General features: G+C 36.3%; 1 pseudogene; it reads right to left on the bottom strand.

Moving 5' to 3' along the window:
• Positions 1 to 613: 613 nt before the first annotated feature.
• LOC129563869 (importin subunit alpha-4 pseudogene) lies at positions 614 to 2,167 on the bottom strand (annotated as a pseudogene).
• Positions 2,168 to 12,114: the final 9,947 nt, after the last annotated feature.

Below are 12,114 nucleotides of genomic sequence, written 5' to 3'. Positions count from 1 at the left end.
CCAGGATGTCTGGCTCTAGGTGAGTGATCACACCATCGTGGTTATCTGGGTCATAAAGATCTTTTTTGTATAGTTCTTCTGTGTATTCTTGCCACCTCTTCTTAATATCTTCTGTTTCTATTAGGCCCATACCATTTCTGTCCTTTATTGTGCCCATCTTTACATGAAATATTCCCGTGGTATCCCTAATTTTCTTGAAGAGATCTCTAGTCTTTCCCATTCTATTATCTTTCTCTATTTCTTTGCATTGATCACCGAGGAAGGCTTTTTTAAAAATCTCTCCTTGCTATTCTCTGGAATAGCAAAGCCACCATCTCAAAATATTCTAAACTGGATACTACATTTGTCGGTATGTAGCACAAGGGAACAGGGAAAATAGGGTAGTTGAGGTTGTTAACAAAGGAGAATTCTAAAACCGTTTAGGCAGTCATAATCCTTTATAGTCCATTTGATTAGTGACTTTTGGCATTTGCAGAGTGATTGAGACATGGCTTGCTTTAGAAGCATCAAAACAAGGGGGCATGTATGTTTTGAAGCATTTTGTAGTTGTTGTTCTCGTCATTTGGTAGCCATCTGGTGGTGCTTCATATTGAATGTGGGAAAGATGCTGCACTCAATTGAATTTAAAAATAAATTCTTTTGTTTGAAGGTTGGCTGTTGGATCAAAGTTTTACGTAACTCCTTGTGTTGCATTGGAATGATGCTAAGATTTTCATCTATACTGTTGTCAAAGAAATACCAATCTATGATTTCAAATGCTAAATATATGTCTTCATCTTCATATTGCTGTAAAACTTCTCCAAACCACTGCATTCTTTATTATTTCAGCTATCATGCTTGCTTCATCACTAGCCATTATAGGCCATCTAAAACCACCTGAATAACTTGAGAATCTTTTACCGAAAGTAAATTAGAGAACGGTGGTATTGTGCTGTACAAGGTACTCAATTTGATATTTTTTGCCACTTATAATTAAGTTGCTAATTGCCCCAAAGGCTTCCTTTTGTGTTCCAAAGTCCCCCTTAGCAAGCTGATAAATAATCATAGGATTAATCCATCATCTATTACAGCTTGAACTTTTTGCTGGTTGCCTGCTGTAATGTTGGAAAAGAATCACACTGCTTCCTTATTTATCTTCTCCTTTGGATGTGATAAGAGATTTGGGAAGTGTGATAGGACATTGCAGTTGAGAACAACCTGGGTCTGCTCGCTGGCACCTGTCACTATGTTGCCAAGTGCTCCGAGTGCCGCTGTTTGAACTTTCATTTCCTGATGGCTCAGAAGGGGCACAAGAAATGGCACAGCCCCTGAATCAATAACCATCTGTATCTGCTCTTTAACTCCATCTATCAGATGTGACAGCACCCAAACAGTATCCACAAGAGTGTTTATGTCCATATGGTGTATTAAGACACACAATGCTGGCAAAATCTCCAGACTGTCTCCATAGGTGATGGAGTCGGTTCTTATTTCTATTTCTGCAGAGACTGAAAATAATCCATGAGACATTCCAAAAGAAGGCAATAAGAATGGAGGGACTGATGAAAGACAGAAGAGTTTTGACAATTCTCAGTGAACATGACGTAATCTCTACACTGAGGATCATCACCTACAATGTTTCCCAAAGCCCATACTGCTTGCTCACAAGCATTCTGATGTGGCTTAAAGGAGAAGTCTTAGAAAAAGAGGTACAACATTAAACTGTATGATAGTTTAAGTCTGTGCAGAAGTTCTTGATGCTATATTAGTTAACACTTATACAGCTTCAAACTGTAATGAAGGATTATCATCCCTTTCTAGACCCTTCACTAGAATTGGTAAAATCAGAGATTTTATTAGGTCATGACCTGGTGGATTTCTGTCACTGGATAAAAGTTTTCTTGCAGTCTGTATAGCACTCACCTGGGCCACTGGGTATTTATCACTTGTGGCATTCTGCATTATAGCTTCTAGTATTATACTGTGTGCTTTAAAAACAGCATCAACATCTGAATCTTCTAAATTTTCTTCTTGGGGAACATTTCGTTTTTTCAGTAATTGTTCATCTCTTTTGTTCTTTTGCAGTTGAACAGTCATTTCATTTCTGTATCTTCACATTGTCTCCATCGTGGCCCTTATTCTTAAAGCTCTTGATAAGGTGGTTCTCCAAGCTGGGGTTCTCGGCCATGGCTATGTGCTGGCTCCAGCTGCAGCTGTGGCACAGCAGTAGTGGAGGCAGTGAGTTTCAGTAAGGGAGGGGGAGGTGGAGGGCGAGAGGGGAAGAGAGGGTAAGGGGGAGAGGAACACATATTACTCTATGCTGGCAAGCACTGGTAGCAGCCTTAGAGTGGTAAAAGTTCATGTTCCCACTGTGGGATCTTGGTCCCTGGTTCTAGAGGGAGCGGAGAAGACCTTATTTACAAAGTATTATATGTGTCTCTTCTAAGTTTTCTGAGGTCTACTTGAATGACTAATGCAAGGAACTTGTCTCTATTTTGCCTAACTTAGAATTCAGATCACACTAAGTTTCACCACAGGCTTAGCATAAACCTGACTAAGTGTTAGATTGCCCCAGCACAAAAACAATCTGTAAGGACTCTGAGAGGTGTTTAGGGTTTTGTTTTGTTTTGAGAGAGGCTGCTTTTCTTTTTTCTTCTTCTTTTAAAAGATGTTTATTTAGCTGCATTAGGTCTTAGTTGTAGCACACAGGATCTTCCACGTGTCATGAGGGAACTTTTGGTGTGGCATATGGACTCTTTAGTTGTACCATGCACAGGCTCAGTATTTGTGGCATGCAAGCTTAGTTTCTTCATGGCATGTGGGATTTTAGATCCCTGACCAGTGATTGAACCCGTGTCTCCTGCATTGTAAGGCAGGTTCTTTTTTTTAATATTTATTTATTTATTGGCTGTGCTGGCTCTTTGTTGTTGCTCGTGGGCTTTCTTTAGTTTTGGCAAGCATGGGCTTCTCATTGTGGTGACTTCTTTTGTTGCAGAGCACAGGATCTAGGCACACAGGCTTCAATAGTTGTGGCACACAGGCTTAGTTTACCGAGGCATGTGGGATTTCCTTGGACCAGGGTTTGAACCAGTATCTGCTGCATTGCAAGGTGGATTCATAACCACTGGACCACCAGGAGAGTCCTGAGACTGGCTTTTCTTTTATTGTTGGCATTTAATTTTATTTTTAGCTCCCAGCATTCAAGGAAATCTCTGTCAAAACACTAGTTAAACAAGAGCTAAAGGAATAGAGACTGCAGAGACCATTCATGACAAGGAATACAATCTTTTCAAAAATGGCTTTGAGTACTCACTGAACATACGGATTACTCCAGCCTTCCAACAAAGGCTGCAACAACACAGCAAATCCTGAGAAAGATTGCCAGAGTTACCATATTACAATAATCAAATGTTCAGTTTTTAAGAACAACAACAAAATCACAGGATATACAAAGCAATGGGAAATTATGGCCTATTCAAAAGAATAAAATTGATGGACAAAAATGAAATTTAGATATGAGACTTACTAGACAAAGACTTCAACACAACTGTATCAAATATGCTCAAAATGCTAAAGGAAAGCATGGAGAAAAAAAAAACTAAAGAAAATTGTAATCAAAATGTTTTGAACATCAATAAACAAAAATTATTTAAAAGAACTAAATAGAAATTCTGGAGTTAAAAATCAGAGTAACTGAAAAACAATTCAACTGAGGGATTCAATAGCATATTTAATCAGGGAGAAATAAGAGTCAGTGAATTAAAGGTAGGCCAATTGAAATTTATAAAGTGGACAGAAAAAATGATAATGAAAAGTGAATAGAACCTAAGGGACCTGAAGTAAATAAAGTGACCAACACACACTATAGGAATCTTAGAGGGAGAAATGAGACAAAGGGGAAGAAAGAATACTGGAAGAAATAGTGTTCAGAAACTTCCCAAATCTAATGAAAGACATGAGTTTACAAATAAGAACCTTGACAAATTCCAACTACATTAAATTCAAAGATATCCACAGTTTTCTTTCACGTTAGGGCTACTTCTTTTAGGGTACAAAGAAGGGCTTCAAAAGGGGGAATTTACCCAGCTGAGAATGGGGAATCTTTCCCCAGCACATGCACATGACATACCCTTTGCACTGCAGCCTGCAAAAACACAGGTTTGATCCCTAGTCCAGGAAGAGCCAACCTGCCACGAAGCAACTAAGCCTGTGCACCACAACTGTTGAGCCTGTGCTCTAGAACCTGGGAGCCACAACTACTGAAGCCTGCACACTGGAGAGTTCATTCTCCACAACAAGAAAAGCCACCACAAGGAGAAGCCCACACACTGCAGGGAGAGTACCCTCCACTTGCTGCAACTAGAGAAAAGCCCACACAGCAAAAAGGACACAGCACAGCCAAAAAAACCAGGACAATCTTTCATACACAGACTGCATCACTTGGAGTCTTCCTTTTTTATTCCATTCAATCAGCTTAGAAGGTTTTCAAGAACAGTATTTATAAATTTCCAGAGATCAAGCCCTGAGCTTTTGGAGTGGGAGCACTGACTCCAAGACTTTAGACTACCAAAGAACTAACCCTAGAGGGTATCAAATAGTGAGAAATCACACAAAGGAAATCATTTGAACAAGACCTGGCATCACCTGACCACCAGTAGCAACCTAACCTTATCTAAACAACAAATAAAACAAAAATACAAACCCAGTCATCAGCAGACAGGGTTACCACCTCACTCAGCCTTGCCTGTCAGAGGAAGAACACACAAACAAACAAATAAACAAAAAACTTGGCACAAATCTCACCCTATACAAAGCTTACACAAACCACTGGACCAAACTTAGGAGGGCAGAAACCAAAAGGAAGAAAGAATTCAACCTTGAAACCTGGGAAAAGGAGATCTCAAACACAATAAGTTAAAAAAAATACTGAAAAGGCAGAGAAATACCAAACAAATGAAGGAACAAACTAGAAACATAGAAGTCCAAATAAATGAAGAGGAAATAGGCAAATTACCTTCAAAAGAATTAATAATAATGATAGAAAGATGATCAAAAATCTTGAAAACAAAATGGAGAAAATGCAAGAATCAATTAACAAAAACCTAGAACAATTACAGACATACAGAGATAAACAATGCAATTACTGAAACTAAAAACACTCTAGAAGGAATCAATAGCAGACTATCTGAAGTAGAAGAATGAATCAATGAGCTGGAAGACAAAATGCTGGAAATGACTTCTAAAGAGAAGAATAAAATAAAAAGAATGAAAAGAACTGAGGATAGTCTCAGAGACTTCTGGGACAATATCAAACACAACAACATTCGAATTACAGAGGTCCCATAGAAGAAGAGAAAAAGAAAGGGTGTGAGAATATTTTTGAAGAGATTATAGTAGAAAATTTCCCCAACATGTAAAGGAAATAGTCAATCAAGTCCAAGAGGCACAAAGAGTCCCATACAGGATAAACCCAAGGAGAAACATGCCAAGACACATATTAATCAAACTAACAAAACTAAACACAAATAAAGAATATTAAAAGCAGCAAGGGAAAAGCAACAATAAACATAGAAGGGAAACCCCATATGCTTAACAGCTGATCTTTCAACAGAAACTCTGCAGGCCAGAAAGGCATGGCAGGAAATATTTACAGCACTGAAAAGGAAAAATCTACAACAAGATTACTTTACCTGGCAAGGAACTCATTCAAAATTGATGGAGAAATAAAAAGCTTTTCAGACAAGCAAAAGTAAAGAGAATTCAGTACCACCAAACCAGCTTTACAATAAATGTTAAAAGGACTTTATAGTCAAGAAATACAAGAGAAGAAAAAAGATCTACAAAATCAACCCCAAACAAGTAAGAAAATGGCAATAGGAACATATATATCAATAATTACTTTAAATCTTTATTATTTTTTTTTTTACTTTAAATCTTTAGATGTAAATGCATTAAATGCTCCAACCAAAAGACACAGACTGGCTGAATGGACACAAATACAAGACCCATATATATGCTCTCTACAAGAAATCCACTTCAGACCTCAAGACACATATAGACTGAAAGGGAGAGGATGGAAAAATATATTCCATGCAAAATGAGAAGTAAAAGAAAGTTGGAGTAACAATCCTCATATCAGATAAAATAGACCTTCAAATAAAGAAGATAACAAGAGATAAGGAAGAACACAACATATAATCAAGGGAACAATCCAAGACGAAGACATAACAATTGTAAATATCTATGCACCCAATATAGGAGCACTTCAATACTTAAGACAAACACTAACAGACATAAAAGGGAAAATTGACAGTAATACAATCATAGTAGGAGACTTTAACACCCCACTCACACCAATAGAGAGATCATCAAAACAGAAAACTAATAAGGAAGCACAAGTCTTAAATGACACATTAGATGATATGGATCTCATTGATATCTTCAGGACATTCCATCCAAATGCAGAACACTACACCTTCCTTTCAAGTGCACATGGAGCATTCTCTAGGACAGACCACATTTTGGGTCACAAATCAGTTCAGTTCAGTTCAGTCACTCAGTCGTGTCCGACTCTTTGTGACCCCATGAACCGCTGCACACCAGGCCTCCTTGTCTATCACCAACACCCAGAGTCCACACAAACCCATGTCCATCAAGTTGGTGATGTCATCCAACCATCTCATCCTCTGTTGTCCCCTCTCCCCCTGCCCTCAATCTTTCCCAGCATCAGGGTCTTTTCAAATGAGTCAGCTCTTCGCATCAGGTGGCCAAAGTATTGGAGTTTCAGCTTCAACATTAGACCTTCCAATGAGCACCCAGGACTGATCTCCTTTAAGATGGACTGTTTGGATCTCCTTGCAGTCCAAGGGACTCTCAAGAGTCTTCTCCAACACCACAGTTCAAAAGCATCAATTCTTCAGTGCTCAGCTTTGTTTATAGTCCATCTCTCACATTCATACATGACCACTGGAAAAACCATAGCCTTGACTACATGGACCTTTGTCCAACCTTTGGGTCACAAATCAAGCCTCAGTAAATTTGAGAAAATTTAAATCATACCAAGCATCTTCTCTGACTACAACACTATGAAACTAGATATCAATTACAACCAAAAAAATTGTAAGAAACACAAACACATGGAGATTAAACAACACGTTTCTAAATGAGCAACAGGTTATTGATGAAATCAAAGGAAAATTTAAAAAATGTTCTAGAAACAAATGACAATGGAAACAAGGCAACTCAAGACATGGGAAGCACCAAAAGCAGTTCTAAGAGGGAAATTTATAGCAATACAATCCTACCTCAAGAAACAAGAAAAACATGGAAGAGCAACCTAATTTTACACCTAAAACAACTGGAAAAAGAAGAACAAAAACCCCCAAAATTAGTAGAAGGAAAGAAATCATAAAGATCCTAGCAGAAATAAATGTAAAAAAGAGAAAGAAACAATAATAAAGATTAATAAAACTGAAAGCTGGTTCTTTGAGAAGATAAACAAAATTGACAAACCTTTAGACAGACTTGTCAAGAAAAAAAGAGAGAAGAATCAAATCAACAAAATTAGAAATGAAAAAGGAGAGGTTACAACAGACAAGCAGAGATACAAAGGATTATAAGAGACTATTATGAACAACAATTTGGCAATAAAATGGATAACCTGGAAGAAATCCACAGATTCTTAGAAAAGCTCAATCTTCCAAGACTGAACCAAGAAGAAATAGAAATTATGAAAAACCTAATTACAAATACTGAAATTGAATCTGTGATCAAAAATCTCCCAAAAAACAAAAGCCCAGGACCAGAGGGGTTCACAGAAGAATCCCATCAAACATTTAGAGAAGAGCTAATGACTATCTTTCTAAAACTCTTTCAAAAAATTACAAAAGAAAGAACACTTTGAAATTTATTCTATGAGGCCACCATCACCCTGATACCAAAACCAGTCAAAGACAACACAAAAATAGAAAACTGCAGGCCAATGTCATTGATGAACATAGAGGCAAAAATCCTCAACAAAATTTTAGCAAACAGAATTCAGCAACACATCAAAAAGCTCATACACCATGATCAAGTTGGGTTTATTCCAGGGATGCAAGTATTCTTTAATATATGCAAATCAATCAATGTGATACACCATATTACCAAATTGAAAGATAAAAGCCATATGATCATCTCAATAGATGCAGAAAAAGCCTTTGACAAAATTCAGCATCCATTTATTATTAAAACTCTTCAAAAAACGGGCATAGAAGGAACCTACCTCAACATAGTAAAGGCCACATATGACAAGCCTATAGCAAACATTATTCTCAATGGTGAAAAACTGAAAGCATTCTCCCTAAAATCAGGAATAATAAAAGTGTGTCCACTCACACCGCTATTATTCAACATAGATCTGGAATTCCTAGATACAGCTATCAGAGAAGAAAAAGAAACAAAAGGCATCCAAATCAGCAAAAAATAAGTAAAGCTCTCACTGTTTGCAGTTGACATGACACTGTACATAGAAAACCCTAAAGACAGTATCAGAAAATTACCAGAGCTAATCAGTGAATTCAGGAAAGTCACAGGATACAAAATCAATACACAGAAATCACTTGCATTTCTATATACTAACAATGAAAAATCAGAAATACATATTAAGGAATCAATCCCATTCGTTGCGGCAACCAAATGAATGAAATATCTAGGAATAAACTTACCTAAGTAAACAAAAGAACTATACACAGAAAATTATGACACTGATGAAAGAAATCATAGATGGCATAAACAGATGGAGAGATATTCCATGTTCCTAGGTAGGAAGAATCAATATTGTGAAAATGACTATACTACAAAACACAATCTACAGATTCAATGGGATTCCTATAAAATTACCACTGACACTTTTCATAGAACTAGAACAAAAAGTTTCACAATTCATATGGAAACACATGAAAGCCAAAGCAGTATTGAGAAAGAAGAACTGAGCTGGAGGAATCAACCTTCCTGACTTCAGGTTATACTACAAAGCGACAGTCATCAAGAGAGTAGCTAGAACATGGAAGCAATCTAGATGTCCATCAACAGATGAATGGATAAAGAAATTGAGGTAAATATAAACAATGGAATATTCAGTCAGTTCAGTTCAGTCGCTCAGTCATGTCCGACTCTTTGTGACCCCATGAATCACAGCACGCCATCACCAACTCCCGGAATTCACTCAAACTCATGTCCATCGAGTCAGTCATGCCACCCAGCCATCTCATTCTCTGTCGTCCCCGTCTCCTCCCACCCCCAATCCCTCCTAGCATCAGGCTCTTTTCCAGTGAGTCAACTCTTAGCATGAGGTGGCCAAAGTATTGGAGTTTCAGCTTTAGCATCATTCCTCCCAATGAACACCCAGGATTGATCTCCTTTAGAATGGACTGGTTGGATCTCCTTGCAGTCCAAGGGACTCTCAAGAGTCTTCTCCAGCACCACAGTTCAAAAGCATCCATTCTTCGGCGATCAGCTTTCTTCACAGTTCAACTCTCACATCCATACATGACCACGGGAAAAACCAGAATATTACTCAGCCATAAAAAGGAGTGCCTTTGAGTCAGTCCTAATGAGGTGGATGAACCTAGAATCTATTATACAGAATGAAGTAAGTCAGAACGAGAAAGATAAATATCGTATTCTAACGCATATATGCAGAATCTAGAAAAATGGTAGAAGAATTTATTTACAGGGAAACAATGGAGAAGAAGATATATTGAATAGACTTATAGACATGGGGGGCAGGGGAGGAGAGGGTGAGAGAAATGGAAAGAGTAACATTGAAGCTTACATTACCATATGTAAAATAGATAGCCAACCGGGAATTTGCTGTATGGCTGAGGAAACTCAAACAGGGACTCTGTATCAACCTAGAAGGGTGGGATGGGGAGGGAGATAGGAGAGAGTTTCAAAAGGGAGGGGATATATGTATACCTAAGGCTGATTCATGTTGAAATTTGACAGAAAACAACAAAATTCTGTAAAGCAATTATCCTTCAATAAAAATTAATTGATTAAAAAAGATATCCACATAAAGACACATGATTGAACTGTTGAAGGTGAAGAATCTTAAAAGCAGTAGAAGAGAAAAGTGATTCATCATATACATGGTATTCTGAAGAAGATTAACAGCTGATTTGTCATCAGAAACCACTGGGGACAGAACATACTGAGATGATATATTTAGAGTGCTGAAAGTAAAAGACAAAAAAAAAAAAAAAAAAAACACCTCTCAGCCAAGAATTCTGTATCTGGTAAAGCTTTTCTTCAAAAACAAGTGTGAAATTGAGGCATTTCTAGATAAATAATACCTGAGGGAATTTGTTAACACTGGATCTGTCCTACAAGAAATGCTAAAGTGTGTCTTTTTGGTCAAAGTGAAAGGACACTAGACAGTAACTAGAAGCCATATGAAGAAATATAAATCTCTGATAAATGTCCATAGATAAGTAAGCATGAAAGTCAATACTATTGCATTTTTAGTTTTCAATTTTTATTTTCTGCATTATTTAGAAGACATATGAGTAAAAACAATTATAAAATGTTATTGGACACACAACATATAAAGTTACAATTTGTGAAACAATAACATAAAAAGGACTGGGCTGTACAGTAGCAGAGTTTTTGTATGCTAGTGAAGTTAAGTTTTTAATAATTTGAATTAGATTGCTATAAACATAATATGCTATAACATATACATATGTTAAACATAATCCTTATGGTAACCATAAAAAATCTAAATAATATACACATAAAGAAAAGATAAGGGACTCAAAAAGTTTCCCTTGAAAAAAAATAAACACAAGAGTAGGCAGTAATGGAGAACATGAGGGACAAAAAGAATACAAAATGAAAATAGCAAAATGGTAAAGTAAGTCTTTACCTGTCAGTGATATTTTAAAATGTAAATGGATTAAGCTGATTAATCAAGTCAGAGATTGATGAAGTGGTTAAAAAACATGACTTAACTACATACTGTCTACAAGAGATTCACTTTGTATCCAAAAAGTACAAATAGATTGAAAAATGAAAGGATGGAAAAAGATTACCCATGGAAATAGTAACCAAAAGTAGCTGGGTGGCTATATACATATCAGATAAAATAAACTTTAAGTCAAAATGTTACAAGACACAAGAAAGGAAATTATATACTGGTAAAGTGTCAATGCAACCAGAATATACAATCATTAGAAATATATGTACACCAAAAAAGTGAGTACCCCAAAAACGATGTATTGACAAAATTGAAGGAGAAATAGATAATTGCAAAAAATAGTGGAAAATTCAATATTCCACTTTCCATAATGAATAAAATATCTATGCAGAAGATAAATAAGAAAGTAGAGAGCTTAAATAGGACTGTAAACCAGCTAGACCTAAAAGATACATGTAGAACATTCTACCCAACAACTGAATGCATTCTTCTCAAGTGCATGTGGTGCATTCTCCAGGATAGATCATATGTTAAGTCACAAAACAATTCCCAATAATTCAATTTTTTTAAAAAATTGAAATCATACAAAATGTCTTCTTCAACCACAGTGGAATGAAGATAGAAGTCACTAACAAAAAGAAAATGAAAATGATGCAAATATATGGAAATTAAACATCATACTCTTGAAAGATCAATGGATCAAAAAATAATCACAGGGGAAATTAGGACACACTTAAATATAAATTAAAATAAAAATGCAACATACCAAAGTTTTTGAGATGAAATGAAAACAGTTATCAACAGGAAATATATAGCTGTCAATACCTACATTTAAAAAGAAGAGAAATCCCTAATCAGTACCCTAAATTTACACCTTAAGGAGCTATAAAAAGATGAACACACTAAACCCAAAGGTGGCAGAATACAAGAAGAAAAATTAGACTAAAAACAAGAAAAACAGAGAAAAGAAAACCAATAGAGAAAATAGCTGAAACCAGAAATTGATTATTTGAAAAGATCAATCAAACTGATAAATCTTTAGTTAGAATGACAAAGAAAAAGAGAGAGAAACCACATGAAACTAAAGACAGAAATGACAGCAAGGACATTGCTACCAACCTTACAGAAATAGAAAGGATTATAAGAAAATATAAATAATTATACACCAACAAATTAGA

This window comes from Moschus berezovskii, chromosome X, assembly GCF_049115385.1.
Source record: "Moschus berezovskii isolate FMDL1 chromosome X, NW_MosBer_1.0, whole genome shotgun sequence".
In the NCBI taxonomy this organism is placed as follows: Eukaryota; Metazoa; Chordata; class Mammalia; order Artiodactyla; family Moschidae; genus Moschus; species Moschus berezovskii.
Note: the sequence above shows the minus strand (reverse complement) of the source record. Positions and strands in the feature narration are given on the sequence as shown.